At 54.2% G+C, this 26,869-nt stretch overlaps 6 non-coding genes and 5 pseudogenes across 6 annotated transcripts; all 11 read left to right on the top strand.

Annotated features, from left to right (window-relative positions):
* Nucleotides 1-991: 991 nt before the first annotated feature.
* On the top strand, nt 992-1,110 carry LOC123629460. The gene has a single exon (XR_006732077.1). It is a non-coding gene; the product is annotated as a 5S ribosomal RNA (ribosomal RNA).
* Nucleotides 1,111-4,576: 3,466 nt separating this feature from the next.
* Nucleotides 4,577-4,697, top strand: LOC123629473 (annotated as a pseudogene).
* Nucleotides 4,698-5,906: 1,209 nt separating this feature from the next.
* Nucleotides 5,907-6,025, top strand: LOC123629459. The gene has a single exon (XR_006732076.1). It is a non-coding gene; the product is annotated as a 5S ribosomal RNA (ribosomal RNA).
* Nucleotides 6,026-9,490: 3,465 nt separating this feature from the next.
* On the top strand, nt 9,491-9,611 carry LOC123629472 (annotated as a pseudogene).
* Nucleotides 9,612-10,816: 1,205 nt separating this feature from the next.
* On the top strand, nt 10,817-10,935 carry LOC123629458. Its single transcript, XR_006732075.1, has one exon. It is a non-coding gene; the product is annotated as a 5S ribosomal RNA (ribosomal RNA).
* Nucleotides 10,936-14,402: 3,467 nt separating this feature from the next.
* LOC123629470 lies at nt 14,403-14,523 on the top strand (annotated as a pseudogene).
* A 1,208-nt stretch (nt 14,524-15,731) lies between these two features.
* Nucleotides 15,732-15,850, top strand: LOC123629457. Its single transcript, XR_006732074.1, has one exon. It is a non-coding gene; the product is annotated as a 5S ribosomal RNA (ribosomal RNA).
* Nucleotides 15,851-19,307: 3,457 nt separating this feature from the next.
* On the top strand, nt 19,308-19,428 carry LOC123629469 (annotated as a pseudogene).
* Nucleotides 19,429-20,632: 1,204 nt separating this feature from the next.
* On the top strand, nt 20,633-20,751 carry LOC123629456. Its single transcript, XR_006732073.1, has one exon. It is a non-coding gene; the product is annotated as a 5S ribosomal RNA (ribosomal RNA).
* A 3,462-nt stretch (nt 20,752-24,213) lies between these two features.
* LOC123629468 lies at nt 24,214-24,334 on the top strand (annotated as a pseudogene).
* Nucleotides 24,335-25,537: 1,203 nt separating this feature from the next.
* Nucleotides 25,538-25,656, top strand: LOC123629455. The gene has a single exon (XR_006732072.1). It is a non-coding gene; the product is annotated as a 5S ribosomal RNA (ribosomal RNA).
* Nucleotides 25,657-26,869: the final 1,213 nt, after the last annotated feature.

The raw sequence follows: 26,869 nt of genomic DNA, 5'->3' as shown, positions 1-26,869 counted from the left end.
TGTTCGGCCGGCAGCGGAGCCCCAGCCCTGGGCCCCACACCGGGCCGGGCGGGCGGCGGGATCCCTGAGTGCCGCTGGGTCTCCTCTCCCCCACACCCGGCACCCCCCGCCCCGCACTCCGGGACGTCGCGTACACCCGGCGCGGGACAGCCCACGGCGGCAAACCTTGTCCTGGGCCCCCGGACCCCCGGCCGACCGTGCACTTCCTCTCCGCCGCACACCCGGGCCTCGGGCCCGGGCCTCACGCCGGGCGGGCTCCTCGCCACCCGCCGGGGCTCCCGAGAGACACACCGGCGCGCCGCACAGGGCGAGTTTCCGGCCACCCGGGCAGAGAGGACGCACAACAGCACACGGAGCGCACGCAGCCAAACCCAAACCACCCACCGGCCCCCCCGACCCGTGGCTACCCACCCCAAACCCCACCCCACCGGGCCACAGGATAGCGGGCTCTGGCCCGCCCCGCCGCCCCCCCGCCCCCGCGCGGGGGCTGCTGCCACACGCAGGCCCTGAGGGGAATCGGGGCAGAACGGTCCTCCCCAGACGGGGGTGGGGTGGCGGGGTGGGGGGGACACTGCAGGTCTTCCTTCAGGACCTCCGGGTGAAGGACCGGCGGCAGGCGCGGCCCTGCCTCCTCGTGCCGGCCCCGCCCCAAAGCCCCTCCCCACCGTGCCCTCGCGTGGGCCGGCGGAGGGCCCTATCTCCCGCACTCTCCGGCTCTGGCCCTCCGCCCCCACGCGTGGAAGCCTGTCCCTGCGCGCGTGCCCGTGGGTCTGCTCCTCGGGGTGTGGGACGGTGGTGCGCCCGTGGTTTGGGTGGGGGTGGGGGGGTGCGCGCGCAAGACCCGTCAGGCCCCGCCTGGCCCCCCACCCCCACCCCGATACTGGCAGGTGGGCTAGCGATGGGCCAGGGCGGCGGGAGGGACCCGACGGCGCAGGGAGGGACGCGTCCCAGCAGCTCGGCCTCTTGAGGCGTCCGGGGGGCGGCCACCGTCGTCTACGGCCAGACCACCCTGAACGCGCCCGATCTCGTCTGATCTCGGAAGCTAAGCAGGGTCGGGCCCGGTTAGTACTTGGATGGGAGACCGCCTGGGAATCCCGGGTGCCGTAGGCTTTTTGCTCTGCCTCTTTTTCTGTCCCGCCCCCCTGGGCTGGGAAGGGGAGGGGGGGGCCTTCGCCCTCCGCGCCCGCCCCGGCTCCCGCCCCCGGCCGGCCCGGACCCTGCCCCGTGGCCCCTGGAGAGAGGGTCAGATTGGAGATGTGGAGGCTCAGTCCCCGAGGCTGTCGCCCCTCACACACCTGCCGCAGGTCCGGGCCTCCGGAACTTCTGACCGACCGGCTCTGAATTCAGGACACAGTCTAAAGTTGTCCAAGGAGATGACCACGTTACCACCCTAGGAAAGGAAAAATTGGACCCTATCCACATATGCAGAAGAAGAGAATCTAAACAGTTGGCTATTCGTTCACGGTAACATAATTCAAGAATCCAGATGCGAAGACATCTAGAGACACTTTTCAAACGTCTAAATCTTTAGAAAATATTCTGAAGGCTTAAGAAGTAGAAACATTCTTTGGAAAGTCACGAGCAAGACCAGGGTGTTGATAGGAAATCCTTCCGTTCGATCCTGCAAGAGACGCTCCAAAAATGTACTACAACAAGGGAAAACACTAATAATATGTGGGAAAGGAAAATCACCTTTCTTCATTTTCCTCACCTCCTACGGTTCTCAAAATAGAATGTTTTCCCCTATGCACGGGAGACCTGTAGAAATCCTAGGGGAGTCCAGCAAGATAGCTCTAGGTGAAATCAACATTCCATCGATAGTTTCGATGTTTCTTATTTCCTCGCCAATACACACTAATGAATGCAATCTTTCAAAAGGATAACACTCAAAGTCACAGAAAATCTACGCGGCACCTACGGGGCAAAGGTGCCAACTTCGATGGAAAACTTAGTAAAAACGTACATGATGGCTCAAATCCATGGAGAGGCTATCCTGTAGTCCTCGATAGACGGACACAGAGTCCCCAAACTAATCATTTCCCCCAAATTAATAAATAATCCAATTTAAGCAGGGTGTATAACTAGAAACTTACTATCTGCTTCTTTCTCTTTTTCTTTTAATTTGGGAAAGGGGTATGTTAAAGAATGATAATAATGATCATGATTATCAGTATGATTATTATATTAAATCGAATTAACCGTACCAAAACCCCACCACTCACCTTATAAAAATGGGAGTTGATGCATATGTCGGAAGCCGCTGTGTATCTTTTCCTCAAGGCGTGGAACCACAGAAACGCTTCTCCCAAACAAATCCCATCTCGACTGTCATCCTTTTCCTGGCTTTTCCTTTGAAAGTTTTTGCTCTCTGTTATAGGACTATCTCATTGAGGTAGTTTGTTAATTTCACAGTTTATAGAATACATGTGGAACGATTCTGGATTCCTTCTGGGTAACTTGTGTGCCAGGGGAAACCTTCTGTTTGGAGAATACTCCTTGCTTACACAGGAAGCTGCAGTTCATCAGCGCTGCTAGAGAATGGCACTGCACGAATCAGTCGAAGTATCTTTATGCGATCTTTGACTAGGTCCGTGTACAAGGGGCTCCCGTGAGGATTACCCTAGATGCTTCCTGGTCACATGTGCCCTATCTTCTCTCTGGTACGTGCTACTCAGAGAATATGCTTGCTCCTGAATTATGCCAGTGTTTATTCATATCCATTTATGCTGCATTGTTTTCCAAATGGTTCTATAATTTCGCCTCCCATATCAGCAGGGTGAGTGCAAGAGTTTTCCTCAAAGCCAACACAGTGATCAGTTTCTTAAGTTTCCTCAATCTGGTGAGTTGGAAACTATATCTGGCTTCATTTTTTATTCCGTATTTCCTTGACTAATAATGAGGACACAGGGCCAAAGGCGCATTAAGCATATAAAACGTAGATATTCTGTAACAGTAACATTTTGCCAATTATATGGGCTACAGATACCTTGTCCTGTTTGCAGCTTGTTTTTGATCCTGTTCATGGTATCTTTGGAAACTTTTCATGATGGGAAATTTGAAATAGAAACAAAATCGGAAAGAATAGTAGAATATTTTCTCACTCCCCTGACTCAAGAAATCACCAACCCCTGGCCAGATCTTGTTTCCTTTATACCCCTCCTACCTTAAGTTCATGATCCCCTTAATGATATCCCTCCATCGATAAAAAGTCAATATGTTTCTATCAAAGGTAGAGGCTTTCTTCCATTTTTCAGTGTACTCACAGCCACATTATTCCATCTAAAAATTTCACCGTATTAGAGATAACAGCAAGTACTCAATGTTTGCGTTTCCCTGAGACACACACGCTCATTTCAGTTTCTTTGGATCCAGTCCAAATACAGTACCTACCTTGTGAGGGGTTGAGATGTCTTTTGAAAGAGTGTCCATACATCGCGACTAGTCGGGGGCAGCCCCGGTTGTCACCATTTCCCTTTGTTTCCTACCGCTGTCCGCAGTGACCCGAGTTACTTTCGCATTGTGAGGGGTTTCATCGCGGATTTAAACGTATCTAATGTGTTTCAATATCTTGCAATTATTATACTTACTGGCGATCAAACCGTCCTGTGTTTGGCAAACGGGAGTCTACTCATTCTGGTTCCTGTGTCTTTTGACGTGACCCTCGTCCTGTTGGATATCATAGCATCCACGCTTCCCAGTACAAGAAGCGTCCGTTTCCCGCCCCAGACTTCAAGTCAGCCTATGTCTCCAGTAAGTCTTAGGACCGTTTAATAACGATGGTTGGCGGAGACCACGATCTAGATGCTGCTGAAATGCACTACTGTTGAGTTCGCACCTATGTCTCGGCACTTTCCGTGGAAAAACTAAAAATAAATAAATAAATAAATAAATAAATAAATAAATAAATAAATAAAGGAAGAAAAGAAAAAAAAAATTACAGGAAAACACATTGAGTTTCCACTGATAATCCAAGTTCAAACTGAGAACCGAGAGTTGTTTTTACATGACTTGATCGATTTCACCTCTTCCTCTCACACCCAAATTCCCAGTCCCCAAAGACACCAACAGCATTTCTTCTTTGCAGGATCCCACAGAATAATCGTAGCCATGCACCATATAACCGTGGACTGGTTCCTACTGCATGAAGTAGGAAAGGCGAGGAAGGAACTTTCTACTGTTCCGGCTGCTCCACTGTGAAAACGTAAGAGCTGCCGTCCGCCGAAGCCAGTCTGCTCATGTCCAAGGAGCTCTGAGCCACGTCACACTCCTTTGGAATATTTCCCTGAGCCTTCATGTGGGCTCCTGACGTCTGTAGAATCTCACAAGTCACACATTGCCCTCCCGTTTGTGTCCTCCGTGCTTTGAATAGATGTGCTATTGAGTGTTTGATTTTTGTTGTCATTGGTGTATGTGTTTGTGGCAAAGTGTTGAGTGTTTGGTGTGTATGTAGCAGCTAGAGAGCGAGGCTCTGAAGGCTACTGGGCAGCAGGAGGGCGCGGGGTCGGGTGTGGGGCGCTGGGCCGGGAGGGCCGCGTGGCAGCTCGGCCTCTTGAGGCGTCCGGGGACAGCCGCCGCCGTCTAGGGCCATAGCACCCTGAACGTCCCCGATCTCGTCTGATCTGGGAAGCTAAGCAGGGTCGGGGGCCCGGTTTGTACTTGGATGGGAGACCGCCTGGGAATACCAGGTGCTGCAGGCTTTTGCCTCTTCTTTTGTCCCGCCCGCCGAGGGGTCGGGGGTGGGGGGGCCCCGGCGTTCTGTGCCCGCCTCCACTTTCGCCCTCGGCCCCTGGCACTCCCCCGCCCCCCCCGCCGGCGCGGCCCGCTGCCCCCGCCCAGGGCGTCCTCCCCTCTCCCCCGCTGCAACACCACCGCCAGGTGGCGGCAGCGGCAGAGCGTCCCAGCCGTTCCGTTCCTGTTCGGCCCGGCAGCGGAGCCCCAGCCCTGGGCCCCACACCGGGCCGGGCGGGCGGCGGGATCCCTGAGTGCCGCTGGGTCTCCTCTCCCCCACACCCGGCACCCCCCGCCCCGCACTCCGGGACGTCGCGTACACCCGGCGCGGGACAGCCCACGGCGGCAAACCTTGTCCTGGGCCCCCGGACCCCCGGCCGACCGTGCACTTCCTCTCCGCCGCACACCCGGGCCTCGGGCCCGGGCCTCACGCCGGGCGGGCTCCTCGCCACCGCCGGGGCTCCCGAGAGACACACCGGCGCGCCGCACAGGGCGAGTTTCCGGCCACCCGGGCAGAGAGGACGCACAACAGCACACGGAGCGCACGCAGCCAAACCCAAACCACCCACCGGCCCCCCCGACCCGTGGCTACCCACCCCAAACCCCACCCCACCGGGCCACAGGATAGCGGGCTCTGGCCCGCCCCGCCGCCCCCCGCCCCCGCGCGGGGGCTGCTGCCACACGCAGGCCCTGAGGGGAATCGGGGCAGAACGGTCCTCCCCAGACGGGGGTGGTGGTGGCGGGGTGGGGGGGGACACTGCAGGTCTTCCTTCAGGACCTCCGGGTGAAGGACCGGCGGCAGGCGCGGCCCTGCCTCCTCGTGCCGGCCCCGCCCCAAAGCCCCTCCCCACCGTGCCCTCGCGTGGGCCGGCGGAGGGCCCTATCTCCCGCACTCTCCGGCTCTGGCCCTCCGCCCCCACGCGTGGAAGCCTGTCCCTGCGCGCGTGCCCGTGGGTCTGCTCCTCGGGGTGTGGGACGGTGGTGCGCCCGTGGTTTGGGTGGGGGTGGGGGGGGTGCGCGCGCAAGACCCGTCAGGCCCCGCCTGGCCCCCCACCCCCACCCCGATACTGGCAGGTGGGCTAGCGATGGGCCAGGGCGGCGGGAGGGACCCGACGGCGCAGGGAGGGACGCGTCCCAGCAGCTCGGCCTCTTGAGGCGTCCGGGGGGCGGCCACCGTCGTCTACGGCCAGACCACCCTGAACGCGCCCGATCTCGTCTGATCTCGGAAGCTAAGCAGGGTCGGGCCCGGTTAGTACTTGGATGGGAGACCGCCTGGGAATCCCGGGTGCCGTAGGCTTTTTGCTCTGCCTCTTTTTCTGTCCCGCCCCCCTGGGCTGGGAAGGGGAGGGGGGGGCCTTCGCCCTCCGCGCCCGCCCCGGCTCCCGCCCCCGGCCGGCCCGGACCCTGCCCCGTGGCCCCTGGAGAGAGGGTCAGATTGGAGATGTGGAGGCTCAGTCCCCGAGGCTGTCGCCCCTCACACACCTGCCGCAGGTCCGGGCCTCCGGAACTTCTGACCGACCGGCTCTGAATTCAGGACACAGTCTAAAGTTGTCCAAGGAGATGACCACGTTACCACCCTAGGAAAGGAAAAATTGGACCCTATCCACATATGCAGAAGAAGAGAATCTAAACAGTTGGCTATTCGTTCACGGTAACATAATTCAAGAATCCAGATGCGAAGACATCTAGAGACACTTTTCAAACGTCTAAATCTTTAGAAAATATTCTGAAGGCTTAAGAAGTAGAAACATTCTTTGGAAAGTCACGAGCAAGACCAGGGTGTTGATAGGAAATCCTTCCGTTCGATCCTGCAAGAGACGCTCCAAAAATGTACTACAACAAGGGAAAACACTAATAATATGTGGGAAAGGAAAATCACCTTTCTTCATTTTCCTCACCTCCTACGGTTCTCAAAATAGAATGTTTTCCCCTATGCACGGGAGACCTGTAGAAATCCTAGGGGAGTCCAGCAAGATAGCTCTAGGTGAAATCAACATTCCATCGATAGTTTCGATGTTTCTTATTTCCTCGCCAATACACACTAATGAATGCAATCTTTCAAAAGGATAACACTCAAAGTCACAGAAAATCTACGCGGCACCTACGGGGCAAAGGTGCCAACTTCGATGGAAAACTTAGTAAAAACGTACATGATGGCTCAAATCCATGGAGAGGCTATCCTGTAGTCCTCGATAGACGGACACAGAGTCCCCAAACTAATCATTTCCCCCAAATTAATAAATAATCCAATTTAAGCAGGGTGTATAACTAGAAACTTACTATCTGCTTCTTTCTCTTTTTCTTTTAATTTGGGAAAGGGGTATGTTAAAGAATGATAATAATGATCATGATTATCAGTATGATTATTATATTAAATCGAATTAACCGTACCAAAACCCCACCACTCACCTTATAAAAATGGGAGTTGATGCATATGTCGGAAGCCGCTGTGTATCTTTTCCTCAAGGCGTGGAACCACAGAAACGCTTCTCCCAAACAAATCCCATCTCGACTGTCATCCTTTTCCTGGCTTTTCCTTTGAAAGTTTTTGCTCTCTGTTATAGGACTATCTCATTGAGGTAGTTTGTTAATTTCACAGTTTATAGAATACATGTGGAACGATTCTGGATTCCTTCTGGGTAACTTGTGTGCCAGGGGAAACCTTCTGTTTGGAGAATACTCCTTGCTTACACAGGAAGCTGCAGTTCATCAGCGCTGCTAGAGAATGGCACTGCACGAATCAGTCGAAGTATCTTTATGCGATCTTTGACTAGGTCCGTGTACAAGGGGCTCCCGTGAGGATTACCCTAGATGCTTCCTGGTCACATGTGCCCTATCTTCTCTCTGGTACGTGCTACTCAGAGAATATGCTTGCTCCTGAATTATGCCAGTGTTTATTCATATCCATTTATGCTGCATTGTTTTCCAAATGGTTCTATAATTTCGCCTCCCATATCAGCAGGGTGAGTGCAAGAGTTTTCCTCAAAGCCAACACAGTGATCAGTTTCTTAAGTTTCCTCAATCTGGTGAGTTGGAAACTATATCTGGCTTCATTTTTTATTCCGTATTTCCTTGACTAATAATGAGGACACAGGGCCAAAGGCGCATTAAGCATATAAAACGTAGATATTCTGTAACAGTAACATTTTGCCAATTATATGGGCTACAGATACCTTGTCCTGTTTGCAGCTTGTTTTTGATCCTGTTCATGGTATCTTTGGAAACTTTTCATGATGGGAAATTTGAAATAGAAACAAAATCGGAAAGAATAGTAGAATATTTTCTCACTCCCCTGACTCAAGAAATCACCAACCCCTGGCCAGATCTTGTTTCCTTTATACCCCTCCTACCTTAAGTTCATGATCCCCTTAATGATATCCCTCCATCGATAAAAAGTCAATATGTTTCTATCAAAGGTAGAGGCTTTCTTCCATTTTTCAGTGTACTCACAGCCACATTATTCCATCTAAAAATTTCACCGTATTAGAGATAACAGCAAGTACTCAATGTTTGCGTTTCCCTGAGACACACACGCTCATTTCAGTTTCTTTGGATCCAGTCCAAATACAGTACCTACCTTGTGAGGGGTTGAGATGTCTTTTGAAAGATGTCCATACATCGCGACTAGTCGGGGGCAGCCCCGGTTGTCACCATTTCCCTTTGTTTCCTACCGCTGTCCGCAGTGACCCGAGTTACTTTCGCATTGTGAGGGGTTTCATCGCGGATTTAAACGTATCTAATGTGTTTCAATATCTTGCAATTATTATACTTACTGGCGATCAAACCGTCCTGTGTTTGGCAAACGGGAGTCTACTCATTCTGGTTCCTGTGTCTTTTGACGTGACCCTCGTCCTGTTGGATATCATAGCATCCACGCTTCCCAGTACAAGAAGCGTCCGTTTCCCGCCCCAGACTTCAAGTCAGCCTATGTCTCCAGTAAGTCTTAGGACCGTTTAATAACGATGGTTGGCGGAGACCACGATCTAGATGCTGCTGAAATGCACTACTGTTGAGTTCGCACCTATGTCTCGGCACTTTCCGTGGAAAAACTAAAAATAAATAAATAAATAAATAAATAAATAAATAAATAAATAAATAAAGGAAGAAAAGAAAAAAAAAATTACAGGAAAACACATTGAGTTTCCACTGATAATCCAAGTTCAAACTGAGAACCGAGAGTTGTTTTTACATGACTTGATCGATTTCACCTCTTCCTCTCACACCCAAATTCCCAGTCCCCAAAGACACCAACAGCATTTCTTCTTTGCAGGATCCCACAGAATAATCGTAGCCATGCACCATATAACCGTGGACTGGTTCCTACTGCATGAAGTAGGAAAGGCGAGGAAGGAACTTTCTACTGTTCCGGCTGCTCCACTGTGAAAACGTAAGAGCTGCCGTCCGCCGAAGCCAGTCTGCTCATGTCCAAGGAGCTCTGAGCCACGTCACACTCCTTTGGAATATTTCCCTGAGCCTTCATGTGGGCTCCTGACGTCTGTAGAATCTCACAAGTCACACATTGCCCTCCCGTTTGTGTCCTCCGTGCTTTGAATAGATGTGCTATTGAGTGTTTGATTTTTGTTGTCATTGGTGTATGTGTTTGTGGCAAAGTGTTGAGTGTTTGGTGTGTATGTAGCAGCTAGAGAGCGAGGCTCTGAAGGCTACTGGGCAGCAGGAGGGCGCGGGGTCGGGTGTGGGGCGCTGGGCCGGGAGGGCCGCGTGGCAGCTCGGCCTCTTGAGGCGTCCGGGGACAGCCGCCGCCGTCTAGGGCCATAGCACCCTGAACGTCCCCGATCTCGTCTGATCTGGGAAGCTAAGCAGGGTCGGGGGCCCGGTTTGTACTTGGATGGGAGACCGCCTGGGAATACCAGGTGCTGCAGGCTTTTGCCTCTTCTTTTGTCCCGCCCGCCGAGGGGTCGGGGGTGGGGGGGCCCCGGCGTTCTGTGCCCGCCTCCACTTTCGCCCTCGGCCCCTGGCACTCCCCCGCCCCCCCGCCGGCGCGGCCCGCTGCCCCCGCCCAGGGCGTCCTCCCCTCTCCCCCCGCTGCAACACCACCGCCAGGTGGCGGCAGCGGCAGAGCGTCCCAGCCGTTCCGTTCCTGTTCGGCCGGCAGCGGAGCCCCAGCCCTGGGCCCCACACCGGGCCGGGCGGGCGGCGGGATCCCTGAGTGCCGCTGGGTCTCCTCTCCCCCACACCCGGCACCCCCCGCCCCGCACTCCGGGACGTCGCGTACACCCGGCGCGGGACAGCCCACGGCGGCAAACCTTGTCCTGGGCCCCCGGACCCCCGGCCGACCGTGCACTTCCTCTCCGCCGCACACCCGGGCCTCGGGCCCGGGCCTCACGCCGGGCGGGCTCCTCGCCACCGCCGGGGCTCCCGAGAGACACACCGGCGCGCCGCACAGGGCGAGTTTCCGGCCACCCGGGCAGAGAGGACGCACAACAGCACACGGAGCGCACGCAGCCAAACCCAAACCACCCACCGGCCCCCCGACCCGTGGCTACCCACCCCAAACCCCACCCCACCGGGCCACAGGATAGCGGGCTCTGGCCCGCCCCGCCGCCCCCCGCCCCCGCGCGGGGGCTGCTGCCACACGCAGGCCCTGAGGGGAATCGGGGCAGAACGGTCCTCCCCAGACGGGGGTGGGGTGGCGGGGTGGGGGGGGACACTGCAGGTCTTCCTTCAGGACCTCCGGGTGAAGGACCGGCGGCAGGCGCGGCCCTGCCTCCTCGTGCCGGCCCCGCCCCAAAGCCCCTCCCCACCGTGCCCTCGCGTGGGCCGGCGGAGGGCCCTATCTCCCGCACTCTCCGGCTCTGGCCCTCCGCCCCCACGCGTGGAAGCCTGTCCCTGCGCGCGTGCCCGTGGGTCTGCTCCTCGGGGTGTGGGACGGTGGTGCGCCCGTGGTTTGGGTGGGGGTGGGGGGGTGCGCGCGCAAGACCCGTCAGGCCCCGCCTGGCCCCCCACCCCCACCCCGATACTGGCAGGTGGGCTAGCGATGGGCCAGGGCGGCGGGAGGGACCCGACGGCGCAGGGAGGGACGCGTCCCAGCAGCTCGGCCTCTTGAGGCGTCCGGGGGGCGGCCACCGTCGTCTACGGCCAGACCACCCTGAACGCGCCCGATCTCGTCTGATCTCGGAAGCTAAGCAGGGTCGGGCCCGGTTAGTACTTGGATGGGAGACCGCCTGGGAATCCCGGGTGCCGTAGGCTTTTTGCTCTGCCTCTTTTTCTGTCCCGCCCCCCTGGGCTGGGAAGGGGAGGGGGGGGCCTTCGCCCTCCGCGCCCGCCCCGGCTCCCGCCCCCGGCCGGCCCGGACCCTGCCCCGTGGCCCCTGGAGAGAGGGTCAGATTGGAGATGTGGAGGCTCAGTCCCCGAGGCTGTCGCCCCTCACACACCTGCCGCAGGTCCGGGCCTCCGGAACTTCTGACCGACCGGCTCTGAATTCAGGACACAGTCTAAAGTTGTCCAAGGAGATGACCACGTTACCACCCTAGGAAAGGAAAAATTGGACCCTATCCACATATGCAGAAGAAGAGAATCTAAACAGTTGGCTATTCGTTCACTGGTAACATAATTCAAGAATCCAGATGCGAAGACATCTAGAGACACTTTTCAAACGTCTAAATCTTTAGAAAATATTCTGAAGGCTTAAGAAGTAGAAACATTCTTTGGAAAGTCACGAGCAAGACCAGGGTGTTGATAGGAAATCCTTCCGTTCGATCCTGCAAGAGACGCTCCAAAAATGTACTACAACAAGGGAAAACACTAATAATATGTGGGAAAGGAAAATCACCTTTCTTCATTTTCCTCACCTCCTACGGTTCTCAAAATAGAATGTTTTCCCCTATGCACGGGAGACCTGTAGAAATCCTAGGGGAGTCCAGCAAGATAGCTCTAGGTGAAATCAACATTCCATCGATAGTTTCGATGTTTCTTATTTCCTCGCCAATACACACTAATGAATGCAATCTTTCAAAAGGATAACACTCAAAGTCACAGAAAATCTACGCGGCACCTACGGGGCAAAGGTGCCAACTTCGATGGAAAACTTAGTAAAAACGTACATGATGGCTCAAATCCATGGAGAGGCTATCCTGTAGTCCTCGATAGACGGACACAGAGTCCCCAAACTAATCATTTCCCCCAAATTAATAAATAATCCAATTTAAGCAGGGTGTATAACTAGAAACTTACTATCTGCTTCTTTCTCTTTTTCTTTTAATTTGGGAAAGGGGTATGTTAAAGAATGATAATAATGATCATGATTATCAGTATGATTATTATATTAAATCGAATTAACCGTACCAAAACCCCACCACTCACCTTATAAAAATGGGAGTTGATGCATATGTCGGAAGCCGCTGTGTATCTTTTCCTCAAGGCGTGGAACCACAGAAACGCTTCTCCCAAACAAATCCCATCTCGACTGTCATCCTTTTCCTGGCTTTTCCTTTGAAAGTTTTTGCTCTCTGTTATAGGACTATCTCATTGAGGTAGTTTGTTAATTTCACAGTTTATAGAATACATGTGGAACGATTCTGGATTCCTTCTGGGTAACTTGTGTGCCAGGGGAAACCTTCTGTTTGGAGAATACTCCTTGCTTACACAGGAAGCTGCAGTTCATCAGCGCTGCTAGAGAATGGCACTGCACGAATCAGTCGAAGTATCTTTATGCGATCTTTGACTAGGTCCGTGTACAAGGGGCTCCCGTGAGGATTACCCTAGATGCTTCCTGGTCACATGTGCCCTATCTTCTCTCTGGTACGTGCTACTCAGAGAATATGCTTGCTCCTGAATTATGCCAGTGTTTATTCATATCCATTTATGCTGCATTGTTTTCCAAATGGTTCTATAATTTCGCCTCCCATATCAGCAGGGTGAGTGCAAGAGTTTTCCTCAAAGCCAACACAGTGATCAGTTTCTTAAGTTTCCTCAATCTGGTGAGTTGGAAACTATATCTGGCTTCATTTTTTATTCCGTATTTCCTTGACTAATAATGAGGACACAGGGCCAAAGGCGCATTAAGCATATAAAACGTAGATATTCTGTAACAGTAACATTTTGCCAATTATATGGGCTACAGATACCTTGTCCTGTTTGCAGCTTGTTTTTGATCCTGTTCATGGTATCTTTGGAAACTTTTCATGATGGGAAATTTGAAATAGAAACAAAATCGGAAAGAATAGTAGAATATTTTCTCACTCCCCTGACTCAAGAAATCACCAACCCCTGGCCAGATCTTGTTTCCTTTATACCCCTCCTACCTTAAGTTCATGATCCCCTTAATGATATCCCTCCATCGATAAAAAGTCAATATGTTTCTATCAAAGGTAGAGGCTTTCTTCCATTTTTCAGTGTACTCACAGCCACATTATTCCATCTAAAAATTTCACCGTATTAGAGATAACAGCAAGTACTCAATGTTTGCGTTTCCCTGAGACACACACGCTCATTTCAGTTTCTTTGGATCCAGTCCAAATACAGTACCTACCTTGTGAGGGGTTGAGATGTCTTTTGAAAGAGTGTCCATACATCGCGACTAGTCGGGGGCAGCCCCGGTTGTCACCATTTCCCTTTGTTTCCTACCGCTGTCCGCAGTGACCCGAGTTACTTTCGCATTGTGAGGGGTTTCATCGCGGATTTAAACGTATCTAATGTGTTTCAATATCTTGCAATTATTATACTTACTGGCGATCAAACCGTCCTGTGTTTGGCAAACGGGAGTCTACTCATTCTGGTTCCTGTGTCTTTTGACGTGACCCTCGTCCTGTTGGATATCATAGCATCCACGCTTCCCAGTACAAGAAGCGTCCGTTTCCCGCCCCAGACTTCAAGTCAGCCTATGTCTCCAGTAAGTCTTAGGACCGTTTAATAACGATGGTTGGCGGAGACCACGATCTAGATGCTGCTGAAATGCACTACTGTTGAGTTCGCACCTATGTCTCGGCACTTTCCGTGGAAAAACTAAAAATAAATAAATAAATAAATAAATAAATAAATAAATAAATAAATAAAAGAAAAAAAAAATTACAGGAAAACACATTGAGTTTCCACTGATAATCCAAGTTCAAACTGAGAACCGAGAGTTGTTTTTACATGACTTGATCGATTTCACCTCTTCCTCTCACACCCAAATTCCCAGTCCCCAAAGACACCAACAGCATTTCTTCTTTGCAGGATCCCACAGAATAATCGTAGCCATGCACCATATAACCGTGGACTGGTTCCTACTGCATGAAGTAGGAAAGGCGAGGAAGGAACTTTCTACTGTTCCGGCTGCTCCACTGTGAAAACGTAAGAGCTGCCGTCCGCCGAAGCCAGTCTGCTCATGTCCAAGGAGCTCTGAGCCACGTCACACTCCTTTGGAATATTTCCCTGAGCCTTCATGTGGGCTTGTGGGCTCCTGACGTCTGTAGAATCTCACAAGTCACACATTGCCCTCCCGTTTGTGTCCTCCGTGCTTTGAATAGATGTGCTATTGAGTGTTTGATTTTTGTTGTCATTGGTGTATGTGTTTGTGGCAAAGTGTTGAGTGTTTGGTGTGTATGTAGCAGCTAGAGAGCGAGGCTCTGAAGGCTACTGGGCAGCAGGAGGGCGCGGGGTCGGGTGTGGGGCGCTGGGCCGGGAGGGCCGCGTGGCAGCTCGGCCTCTTGAGGCGTCCGGGGACAGCCGCCGCCGTCTAGGGCCATAGCACCCTGAACGTCCCCGATCTCGTCTGATCTGGGAAGCTAAGCAGGGTCGGGGGCCCGGTTTGTACTTGGATGGGAGACCGCCTGGGAATACCAGGTGCTGCAGGCTTTTGCCTCTTCTTTTGTCCCGCCCGCCGAGGGGTCGGGGGTGGGGGGGCCCCGGCGTTCTGTGCCCGCCTCCACTTTCGCCCTCGGCCCCTGGCACTCCCCCGCCCCCCCCGCCGGCGCGGCCCGCTGCCCCCGCCCAGGGCGTCCTCCCCTCTCCCCCCGCTGCAACACCACCGCCAGGTGGCGGCAGCGGCAGAGCGTCCCAGCCGTTCCGTTCCTGTTCGGCCGGCAGCGGAGCCCCAGCCCTGGGCCCCACACCGGGCCGGGCGGGCGGCGGGATCCCTGAGTGCCGGCTGGGTCTCCTCTCCCCCCACACCCGGCACCCCCCGCCCCGCACTCCGGGGACGTCGCGTACACCCGGCGCGGGACAGCCCACGGCGGCAAACCTTGTCCTGGGCCCCCGGACCCCCGGACCGACCGTGCACTTCCTCTCCGCCGCACACCCGGGCCTCGGCCCGGGCCTCACGCCGGGCGGGCTCCTCGCCACCGCCGGGGCTCCCGAGAGACACACGGCGCGCCGCACAGGGCGAGTTTCCAGGCCACCCGGGCAGAGAGGACGCACAACAGCACACGGAGCGCACGCAGCCAAACCCAAACCACCCACCGGCCCCCCGACCCGTGGCTACCCACCCCAAACCCCACCCACCGGGCCACAGGATAGCGGGCTCTGGCCCGCCCCGCCGCCCCCCGCCCCCGCGCGGGGGGCTGCTGCCACACGCAGGCCCTGAGGGGAATCGGGGCAGAACGGTCCTCCCCAGACGGGGTGGGGTGGCGGGGTGGGGGGGACACTGCAGGTCTTCCTTCAGGACCTCCGGGTGAAGGACCGGCGGCAGGCGCGGCCCTGCCTCCTCGTGCCGGCCCCGCCCCAAAGCCCCTCCCCACCGTGCCCTCGCGTGGGCCGGCGGAGGGCCCTATCTCCCGCACTCTCCGGCTCTGGCCCTCCGCCCCCACGCGTGGAAGCCTGTCCCTGCGCGCGTGCCCGTGGGTCTGCTCCTCGGGGTGTGGGACGGTGGTGCGCCCGTGGTTTGGGTGGGGTGGGGGGGTGCGCGCGCAAGACCCGTCAGGCCCCGCCTGGCCCCCCACCCCCACCCCGATACTGGCAGGTGGGCTAGCGATGGGCCAGGGCGGCGGGAGGGGACCCGACGGCGCAGGGAGGGACGCGTCCCAGCAGCTCGGCCTCTTGAGGCGTCCGGGGGGCGGGCCACCGTCGTCTACGGCCAGACCACCCTGAACGCGCCCGATCTCGTCTGATCTCGGAAGCTAAGCAGGGTCGGGCCCGGTTAGTACTTGGATGGGAGACCGCCTGGGAATCCCGGGTGCCGTAGGCTTTTTGCTCTGCCTCTTTTTCTGTCCCGCCCCCCTGGGCTGGGAAGGGGAGGGGGGGGCCTTCGCCCTCCGCGCCCGCCCCGGCTCCCGCCCCCGGCCGGCCCGGACCCTGCCCCGTGGCCCCTGGAGAGAGGGTCAGATTGGAGATGTGGAGGCTCAGTCCCCGAGGCTGTCGCCCCTCACACACCTGCCGCAGGTCCGGGCCTCCGGAACTTCTGACCGACCGGCTCTGAATTCAGGACACAGTCTAAAGTTGTCCAAGGAGATGACCACGTTACCACCCTAGGAAAGGAAAAATTGGACCCTATCCACATATGCAGAAGAAGAGAATCTAAACAGTTGGCTATTCGTTCACGGTAACAATAATTCAAGAATCCAGATGCGAAGACATCTAGAGACACTTTTCAAACGTCTAAATCTTTAGAAAATATTCTGAAGGCTTAAGAAGTAGAAACATTCTTTGGAAAGTCACGAGCAAGACCAGGGTGTTGATAGGAAATCCTTCCGTTCGATCCTGCAAGAGACGCTCCAAAAATGTACTACAACAAGGGAAAACACTAATAATATGTGGGAAAGGAAATCACTTTCTTCATTTTCCTCACTCCTACGTCTCAAAATAGAATGTTTTCCCCTATGCACGGGAGACCTGTAGAAATCCTAGGGGAGTCCAGCAAGATAGCTCTAGGTGAAATCAACATTCCATCGATAGTTTCGATGTTTCTTATTTCCTCGCCAAACACACTAATGAATGCAATCTTTCAAAAGGATAACACTCAAAGTCACAGAAAATCTACGCGGCACCTACGGGGCAAAGGTGCCAACTTCGATGGAAAACTTAGTAAAAACGTACATGATGGCTCAAATCCATGGAGAGGCTATCCTGACAGTCCTCGATAGACGGACACAGAGTCCCCCAACTAATCATTTCCCCCAAATTAATAAATAATCCAATTTAAGCAGGGTGTATAACTAGAAACTTACTATCTGCTTCTTTCTCTTTTTCTTTTAATTTGGGAAAGGGGTATGTTAAAGAATGATAATAATGATCATGATTATCAGTATGATTATTATATTAAATCGAATTAACCGTACCAAAACCCCACCACTCACCTTATAAAAATGGGAGTTGATGCATATGTCGGAAGCCGCTGTGTATCTTTTCCTCAAGGCGTGGAACCACAGAAACGCTTCTCCCAAACAAATCCCATCTCGACTGTCATCCTTTTCCTGGCTTTTCCTTTGAAAGTTTTTGCTCTCTGTTATAGGACTATCTCATTGAGGTAGTTTGTTAATTTCACAGTTTATAGAATACATGTGGAACGATTCTGGATTCCTTCTGGGTAACTTGTGTGCCAGGGGAAACCTTCTGTTTGGAGAATACTCCTTGCTTACACAGGAAGCTGCAGTTCATCAGCGCTGCTAGAGAATGGCACTGCACGAATCAGTCGAAGTATCTTTATGCGATCTTTGACTAGTCCGTGTACAAGGGGCTCCCGTGAGGATTACCCTAGATGCTTCCTGGTCACATGTGCCCTATCTTCTCTCTGGTACGTGCTACTCAGAGAATATGCTTGCTCCTGAATTATGCCAGTGTTTATTCATATCCATTTATGCTGCATTGTTTTCCAAATGGTTCTATAATTTCGCCTCCCATATCAGCAGGGTGAGTGCAAGAGTTTTCCTCAAAGCCAACACAGTGATCAGTTTCTTAAGTTTCCTCAATCTGGTGAGTTGGAAACTATATCTGGCTTCATTTTTTATTCCGTATTTCCTTGACTAATAATGAGGACACAGGGCCAAAGGCGCATTAAGCATATAAAACGTAGATATTCTGTAACAGTAACATTTTGCCAATTATATGGGCTACAGATACCTTGTCCTGTTTGCAGCTTGTTTTTGATCCTGTTCATGGTATCTTTGGAAACTTTTCATGATGGGAAATTTGAAATAGAAACAAAATCGGAAAGAATAGTAGAATATTTTCTCACTCCCCTGACTCAAGAAATCACCAACCCCTGGCCAGATCTTGTTTCCTTTATACCCCTCCTACCTTAAGTTCATGATCCCCTTAATGATATCCCTCCATCGATAAAAAGTCAATATGTTTCTATCAAAGGTAGAGGCTTTCTTCCATTTTTCAGTGTACTCACAGCCACATTATTCCATCTAAAAATTTCACCGTATTAGAGATAACAGCAAGTACTCAATGTTTGCGTTTCCCTGAGACACACACGCTCATTTCAGTTTCTTTGGATCCAGTCCAAATACAGTACCTACCTTGTGAGGGGTTGAGATGTCTTTTGAAAGAGTGTCCATACATCGCGACTAGTCGGGGGCAGCCCCGGTTGTCACCATTTCCCTTTGTTTCCTACCGCTGTCCGCAGTGACCCGAGTTACTTTCGCATTGTGAGGGGTTTCATCGCGGATTTAAACGTATCTAATGTGTTTCAATATCTTGCAATTATTATACTTACTGGCGATCAAACCGTCCTGTGTTTGGCAAACGGGAGTCTACTCATTCTGGTTCCTGTGTCTTTTGACGTGACCCTCGTCCTGTTGGATATCATAGCATCCACGCTTCCCAGTACAAGAAGCGTCCGTTTCCCGCCCCAGACTTCAAGTCAGCCTATGTCTCCAGTAAGTCTTAGGACCGTTTAATAACGATGGTTGGCGGAGACCACGATCTAGATGCTGCTGAAATGCACTACTGTTGAGTTCGCACCTATGTCTCGGCACTTTCCGTGGAAAAACTAAAAATAAATAAATAAATAAATAAATAAATAAATAAATAAATAAAGGAAGAAAAGAAAAAAAAAATTACAGGAAAACACATTGAGTTTCCACTGATAATCCAAGTTCAAACTGAGAACCGAGAGTTGTTTTTACATGACTTGATCGATTTCACCTCTTCCTCTCACACCCAAATTCCCAGTCCCCAAAGACACCAACAGCATTTCTTCTTTGCAGGATCCCACAGAATAATCGTAGCCATGCACCATATAACCGTGGACTGGTTCCTACTGCATGAAGTAGGAAAGGCGAGGAAGGAACTTTCTACTGTTCCGGCTGCTCCACTGTGAAAACGTAAGAGCTGCCGTCCGCCGAAGCCAGTCTGCTCATGTCCAAGGAGCTCTGAGCCACGTCACACTCCTTTGGAATATTTCCCTGAGCCTTCATGTGGGCTCCTGACGTCTGTAGAATCTCACAAGTCACACATTGCCCTCCCGTTTGTGTCCTCCGTGCTTTGAATAGATGTGCTATTGAGTGTTTGATTTTTGTTGTCATTGGTGTATGTGTTTGTGGCAAAGTGTTGAGTGTTTGGTGTGTATGTAGCAGCTAGAGAGCGAGGCTCTGAAGGCTACTGGGCAGCAGGAGGGCGCGGGGTCGGGTGTGGGGCGCTGGGCCGGGAGGGCCGCGTGGCAGCTCGGCCTCTTGAGGCGTCCGGGGACAGCCGCCGCCGTCTAGGGCCATAGCACCCTGAACGTCCCCGATCTCGTCTGATCTGGGAAGCTAAGCAGGGTCGGGGGCCCGGTTTGTACTTGGATGGGAGACCGCCTGGGAATACCAGGTGCTGCAGGCTTTTGCCTCTTCTTTTGTCCCGCCCGCCGAGGGGTCGGGGGTGGGGGGGGCCCCGGCGTTCTGTGCCCGCCTCCACTTTCGCCCTCGGCCCCTGGCACTCCCCCGCCCCCCCGCCGGCGCGGCCCGCTGCCCCCGCCCAGGGCGTCCTCCCCTCTCCCCCGCTGCAACACCACCGCCAGGTGGCGGCAGCGGCAGAGCGTCCCAGCCGTTCCGTTCCTGTTCGGCCGGCAGCGGAGCCCCAGCCCTGGGCCCCACACCGGGCCGGGCGGGCGGCGGGATCCCTGAGTGCCGCTGGGTCTCCTCTCCCCCACACCCGGCACCCCCCGCCCCGCACTCCGGGACGTCGCGTACACCCGGCGCGGGACAGCCCACGGCGGCAAACCTTGTCCTGGGCCCCCGGACCCCCGGCCGACCGTGCACTTCCTCTCCGCCGCACACCCGGGCCTCGGGCCCGGGCCTCACGCCGGGCGGGCTCCTCGCCACCGCCGGGGCTCCCGAGAGACACACCGGCGCGCCGCACAGGGCGAGTTTCCGGCCACCCGGGCAGAGAGGACGCACAACAGCACACGGAGCGCACGCAGCCAAACCCAAACCACCCACCGGCCCCCCGACCCGTGGCTACCCACCCCAAACCCCACCCCACCGGGCCACAGGATAGCGGGCTCTGGCCCGCCCCGCCGCCCCCCGCCCCCGCGCGGGGGCTGCTGCCACACGCAGGCCCTGAGGGGAATCGGGGCAGAACGGTCCTCCCCAGACGGGGGTGGGGTGGCGGGGTGGGGGGGACACTGCAGGTCTTCCTTCAGGACCTCCGGGTGAAGGACCGGCGGCAGGCGCGGCCCTGCCTCCTCGTGCCGGCCCCGCCCCAAAGCCCCTCCCCACCGTGCCCTCGCGTGGGCCGGCGGAGGGCCCTATCTCCCGCACTCTCCGGCTCTGGCCCTCCGCCCCCACGCGTGGAAGCCTGTCCCTGCGCGCGTGCCCGTGGGTCTGCTCCTCGGGGTGTGGGACGGTGGTGCGCCCGTGGTTTGGGTGGGGGTGGGGGGGTGCGCGCGCAAGACCCGTCAGGCCCCGCCTGGCCCCCCACCCCCACCCCGATACTGGCAGGTGGGCTAGCGATGGGCCAGGGCGGCGGGAGGGACCCGACGGCGCAGGGAGGGACGCGTCCCAGCAGCTCGGCCTCTTGAGGCGTCCGGGGGGCGGCCACCGTCGTCTACGGCCAGACCACCCTGAACGCGCCCGATCTCGTCTGATCTCGGAAGCTAAGCAGGGTCGGGCCCGGTTAGTACTTGGATGGGAGACCGCCTGGGAATCCCGGGTGCCGTAGGCTTTTTGCTCTGCCTCTTTTTCTGTCCCGCCCCCCTGGGCTGGGAAGGGGAGGGGGGGGCCTTCGCCCTCCGCGCCCGCCCCGGCTCCCGCCCCCGGCCGGCCCGGACCCTGCCCCGTGGCCCCTGGAGAGAGGGTCAGATTGGAGATGTGGAGGCTCAGTCCCCGAGGCTGTCGCCCCTCACACACCTGCCGCAGGTCCGGGCCTCCGGAACTTCTGACCGACCGGCTCTGAATTCAGGACACAGTCTAAAGTTGTCCAAGGAGATGACCACGTTACCACCCTAGGAAAGGAAAAATTGGACCCTATCCACATATGCAGAAGAAGAGAATCTAAACAGTTGGCTATTCGTTCACGGTAACATAATTCAAGAATCCAGATGCGAAGACATCTAGAGACACTTTTCAAACGTCTAAATCTTTAGAAAATATTCTGAAGGCTTAAGAAGTAGAAACATTCTTTGGAAAGTCACGAGCAAGACCAGGGTGTTGATAGGAAATCCTTCCGTTCGATCCTGCAAGAGACGCTCCAAAAATGTACTACAACAAGGGAAAACACTAATAATATGTGGGAAAGGAAAATCACCTTTCTTCATTTTCCTCACCTCCTACGGTTCTCAAAATAGAATGTTTTCCCCTATGCACGGGAGACCTGTAGAAATCCTAGGGGAGTCCAGCAAGATAGCTCTAGGTGAAATCAACATTCCATCGATAGTTTCGATGTTTCTTATTTCCTCGCCAATACACACTAATGAATGCAATCTTTCAAAAGGATAACACTCAAAGTCACAGAAAATCTACGCGGCACCTACGGGGCAAAGGTGCCAACTTCGATGGAAAACTTAGTAAAAACGTACATGATGGCTCAAATCCATGGAGAGGCTATCCTGTAGTCCTCGATAGACGGACACAGAGTCCCCAAACTAATCATTTCCCCCAAATTAATAAATAATCCAATTTAAGCAGGGTGTATAACTAGAAACTTACTATCTGCTTCTTTCTCTTTTTCTTTTAATTTGGGAAAGGGGTATGTTAAAGAATGATAATAATGATCATGATTATCAGTATGATTATTATATTAAATCGAATTAACCGTACCAAAACCCCACCACTCACCTTATAAAAATGGGAGTTGATGCATATGTCGGAAGCCGCTGTGTATCTTTTCCTCAAGGCGTGGAACCACAGAAACGCTTCTCCCAAACAAATCCCATCTCGACTGTCATCCTTTTCCTGGCTTTTCCTTTGAAAGTTTTTGCTCTCTGTTATAGGACTATCTCATTGAGGTAGTTTGTTAATTTCACAGTTTATAGAATACATGTGGAACGATTCTGGATTCCTTCTGGGTAACTTGTGTGCCAGGGGAAACCTTCTGTTTGGAGAATACTCCTTGCTTACACAGGAAGCTGCAGTTCATCAGCGCTGCTAGAGAATGGCACTGCACGAATCAGTCGAAGTATCTTTATGCGATCTTTGACTAGGTCCGTGTACAAGGGGCTCCCGTGAGGATTACCCTAGATGCTTCCTGGTCACATGTGCCCTATCTTCTCTCTGGTACGTGCTACTCAGAGAATATGCTTGCTCCTGAATTATGCCAGTGTTTATTCATATCCATTTATGCTGCATTGTTTTCCAAATGGTTCTATAATTTCGCCTCCCATATCAGCAGGGTGAGTGCAAGAGTTTTCCTCAAAGCCAACACAGTGATCAGTTTCTTAAGTTTCCTCAATCTGGTGAGTTGGAAACTATATCTGGCTTCATTTTTTATTCCGTATTTCCTTGACTAATAATGAGGACACAGGGCCAAAGGCGCATTAAGCATATAAAACGTAGATATTCTGTAACAGTAACATTTTGCCAATTATATGGGCTACAGATACCTTGTCCTGTTTGCAGCTTGTTTTTGATCCTGTTCATGGTATCTTTGGAAACTTTTCATGATGGGAAATTTGAAATAGAAACAAAATCGGAAAGAATAGTAGAATATTTTCTCACTCCCCTGACTCAAGAAATCACCAACCCCTGGCCAGATCTTGTTTCCTTTATACCCCTCCTACCTTAAGTTCATGATCCCCTTAATGATATCCCTCCATCGATAAAAAGTCAATATGTTTCTATCAAAGGTAGAGGCTTTCTTCCATTTTTCAGTGTACTCACAGCCACATTATTCCATCTAAAAATTTCACCGTATTAGAGATAACAGCAAGTACTCAATGTTTGCGTTTCCCTGAGACACACACGCTCATTTCAGTTTCTTTGGATCCAGTCCAAATACAGTACCTACCTTGTGAGGGGTTGAGATGTCTTTTGAAAGAGTGTCCATACATCGCGACTAGTCGGGGGCAGCCCCGGTTGTCACCATTTCCCTTTGTTTCCTACCGCTGTCCGCAGTGACCCGAGTTACTTTCGCATTGTGAGGGGTTTCATCGCGGATTTAAACGTATCTAATGTGTTTCAATATCTTGCAATTATTATACTTACTGGCGATCAAACCGTCCTGTGTTTGGCAAACGGGAGTCTACTCATTCTGGTTCCTGTGTCTTTTGACGTGACCCTCGTCCTGTTGGATATCATAGCATCCACGCTTCCCAGTACAAGAAGCGTCCGTTTCCCGCCCCAGACTTCAAGTCAGCCTATGTCTCCAGTAAGTCTTAGGACCGTTTAATAACGATGGTTGGCGGAGACCACGATCTAGATGCTGCTGAAATGCACTACTGTTGAGTTCGCACCTATGTCTCGGCACTTTCCGTGGAAAAACTAAAAATAAATAAATAAATAAATAAATAAATAAATAAATAAATAAAGGAAGAAAAGAAAAAAAAAATTACAGGAAAACACATTGAGTTTCCACTGATAATCCAAGTTCAAACTGAGAACCGAGAGTTGTTTTTACATGACTTGATCGATTTCACCTCTTCCTCTCACACCCAAATTCCCAGTCCCCAAAGACACCAACAGCATTTCTTCTTTGCAGGATCCCACAGAATAATCGTAGCCATGCACCATATAACCGTGGACTGGTTCCTACTGCATGAAGTAGGAAAGGCGAGGAAGGAACTTTCTACTGTTCCGGCTGCTCCACTGTGAAAACGTAAGAGCTGCCGTCCGCCGAAGCCAGTCTGCTCATGTCCAAGGAGCTCTGAGCCACGTCACACTCCTTTGGAATATTTCCCTGAGCCTTCATGTGGGCTCCTGACGTCTGTAGAATCTCACAAGTCACACATTGCCCTCCCGTTTGTGTCCTCCGTGCTTTGAATAGATGTGCTATTGAGTGTTTGATTTTTGTTGTCATTGGTGTATGTGTTTGTGGCAAAGTGTTGAGTGTTTGGTGTGTATGTAGCAGCTAGAGAGCGAGGCTCTGAAGGCTACTGGGCAGCAGGAGGGCGCGGGGTCGGGTGTGGGGCGCTGGGCCGGGAGGGCCGCGTGGCAGCTCGGCCTCTTGAGGCGTCCGGGGACAGCCGCCGCCGTCTAGGGCCATAGCACCCTGAACGTCCCCGATCTCGTCTGATCTGGGAAGCTAAGCAGGGTCGGGGGCCCGGTTTGTACTTGGATGGGAGACCGCCTGGGAATACCAGGTGCTGCAGGCTTTTGCCTCTTCTTTTGTCCCGCCCGCCGAGGGGTCGGGGGTGGGGGGGCCCCGGCGTTCTGTGCCCGCCTCCACTTTCGCCCTCGGCCCCTGGCACTCCCCCGCCCCCCCGCCGGCGCGGCCCGCTGCCCCCGCCCAGGGCGTCCTCCCCTCTCCCCCGCTGCAACACCACCGCCAGGTGGCGGCAGCGGCAGAGCGTCCCAGCCGTTCCGTTCCTGTTCGGCCGGCAGCGGAGCCCCAGCCCTGGGCCCCACACCGGGCCGGGCGGGCGGCGGGATCCCTGAGTGCCGCTGGGTCTCCTCTCCCCCACACCCGGCACCCCCCGCCCCGCACTCCGGGACGTCGCGTACACCCGGCGCGGGACAGCCCACGGCGGCAAACCTTGTCCTGGGCCCCCGGACCCCCGGCCGACCGTGCACTTCCTCTCCGCCGCACACCCGGGCCTCGGGCCCGGGCCTCACGCCGGGCGGGCTCCTCGCCACCGCCGGGGCTCCCGAGAGACACACCGGCGCGCCGCACAGGGCGAGTTTCCGGCCACCCGGGCAGAGAGGACGCACAACAGCACACGGAGCGCACGCAGCCAAACCCAAACCACCCACCGGCCCCCCGACCCGTGGCTACCCACCCCAAACCCCACCCCACCGGGCCACAGGATAGCGGGCTCTGGCCCGCCCCGCCGCCCCCCGCCCCCGCGCGGGGGCTGCTGCCACACGCAGGCCCTGAGGGGAATCGGGGCAGAACGGTCCTCCCCAGACGGGGGTGGGGTGGCGGGGTGGGGGGGACACTGCAGGTCTTCCTTCAGGACCTCCGGGTGAAGGACCGGCGGCAGGCGCGGCCCTGCCTCCTCTTGCCGGCCCCGCCCCAAAGCCCCTCCCCACCGTGCCCTCGCGTGGGCCGGCGGAGGGCCCTATCTCCCGCACTCTCCGGCTCTGGCCCTCCGCCCCCACGCGTGGAAGCCTGTCCCTGCGCGCGTGCCCGTGGGTCTGCTCCTCGGGGTGTGGGACGGTGGTGCGCCCGTGGTTTGGGTGGGGGTGGGGGGGTGCGCGCGCAAGACCCGTCAGGCCCCGCCTGGCCCCCCACCCCCACCCCGATACTGGCAGGTGGGCTAGCGATGGGCCAGGGCGGCGGGAGGGACCCGACGGCGCAGGGAGGGACGCGTCCCAGCAGCTCGGCCTCTTGAGGCGTCCGGGGGGCGGCCACCGTCGTCTACGGCCAGACCACCCTGAACGCGCCCGATCTCGTCTGATCTCGGAAGCTAAGCAGGGTCGGGCCCGGTTAGTACTTGGATGGGAGACCGCCTGGGAATCCCGGGTGCCGTAGGCTTTTTGCTCTGCCTCTTTTTCTGTCCCGCCCCCCTGGGCTGGGAAGGGGAGGGGGGGGCCTTCGCCCTCCGCGCCCGCCCCGGCTCCCGCCCCCGGCCGGCCCGGACCCTGCCCCGTGGCCCCTGGAGAGAGGGTCAGATTGGAGATGTGGAGGCTCAGTCCCCGAGGCTGTCGCCCCTCACACACCTGCCGCAGGTCCGGGCCTCCGGAACTTCTGACCGACCGGCTCTGAATTCAGGACACAGTCTAAAGTTGTCCAAGGAGATGACCACGTTACCACCCTAGGAAAGGAAAAATTGGACCCTATCCACATATGCAGAAGAAGAGAATCTAAACAGTTGGCTATTCGTTCACGGTAACATAATTCAAGAATCCAGATGCGAAGACATCTAGAGACACTTTTCAAACGTCTAAATCTTTAGAAAATATTCTGAAGGCTTAAGAAGTAGAAACATTCTTTGGAAAGTCACGAGCAAGACCAGGGTGTTGATAGGAAATCCTTCCGTTCGATCCTGCAAGAGACGCTCCAAAAATGTACTACAACAAGGGAAAACACTAATAATATGTGGGAAAGGAAAATCACCTTTCTTCATTTTCCTCACCTCCTACGGTTCTCAAAATAGAATGTTTTCCCCTATGCACGGGAGACCTGTAGAAATCCTAGGGGAGTCCAGCAAGATAGCTCTAGGTGAAATCAACATTCCATCGATAGTTTCGATGTTTCTTATTTCCTCGCCAATACACACTAATGAATGCAATCTTTCAAAAGGATAACACTCAAAGTCACAGAAAATCTACGCGGCACCTACGGGGCAAAGGTGCCAACTTCGATGGAAAACTTAGTAAAAACGTACATGATGGCTCAAATCCATGGAGAGGCTATCCTGTAGTCCTCGATAGACGGACACAGAGTCCCCAAACTAATCATTTCCCCCAAATTAATAAATAATCCAATTTAAGCAGGGTGTATAACTAGAAACTTACTATCTGCTTCTTTCTCTTTTTCTTTTAATTTGGGAAAGGGGTATGTTAAAGAATGATAATAATGATCATGATTATCAGTATGATTATTATATTAAATCGAATTAACCGTACCAAAACCCCACCACTCACCTTATAAAAATGGGAGTTGATGCATATGTCGGAAGCCGCTGTGTATCTTTTCCTCAAGGCGTGGAACCACAGAAACGCTTCTCCCAAACAAATCCCATCTC

The sequence above is a fragment of the Lemur catta genome, unplaced genomic scaffold (assembly GCF_020740605.2).
Source record: "Lemur catta isolate mLemCat1 unplaced genomic scaffold, mLemCat1.pri scaffold_155_ctg1, whole genome shotgun sequence".
NCBI classification, from domain to species: Eukaryota; Metazoa; Chordata; class Mammalia; order Primates; family Lemuridae; genus Lemur; species Lemur catta.
This window is presented reverse-complemented; position numbering and strand designations above follow the sequence as displayed.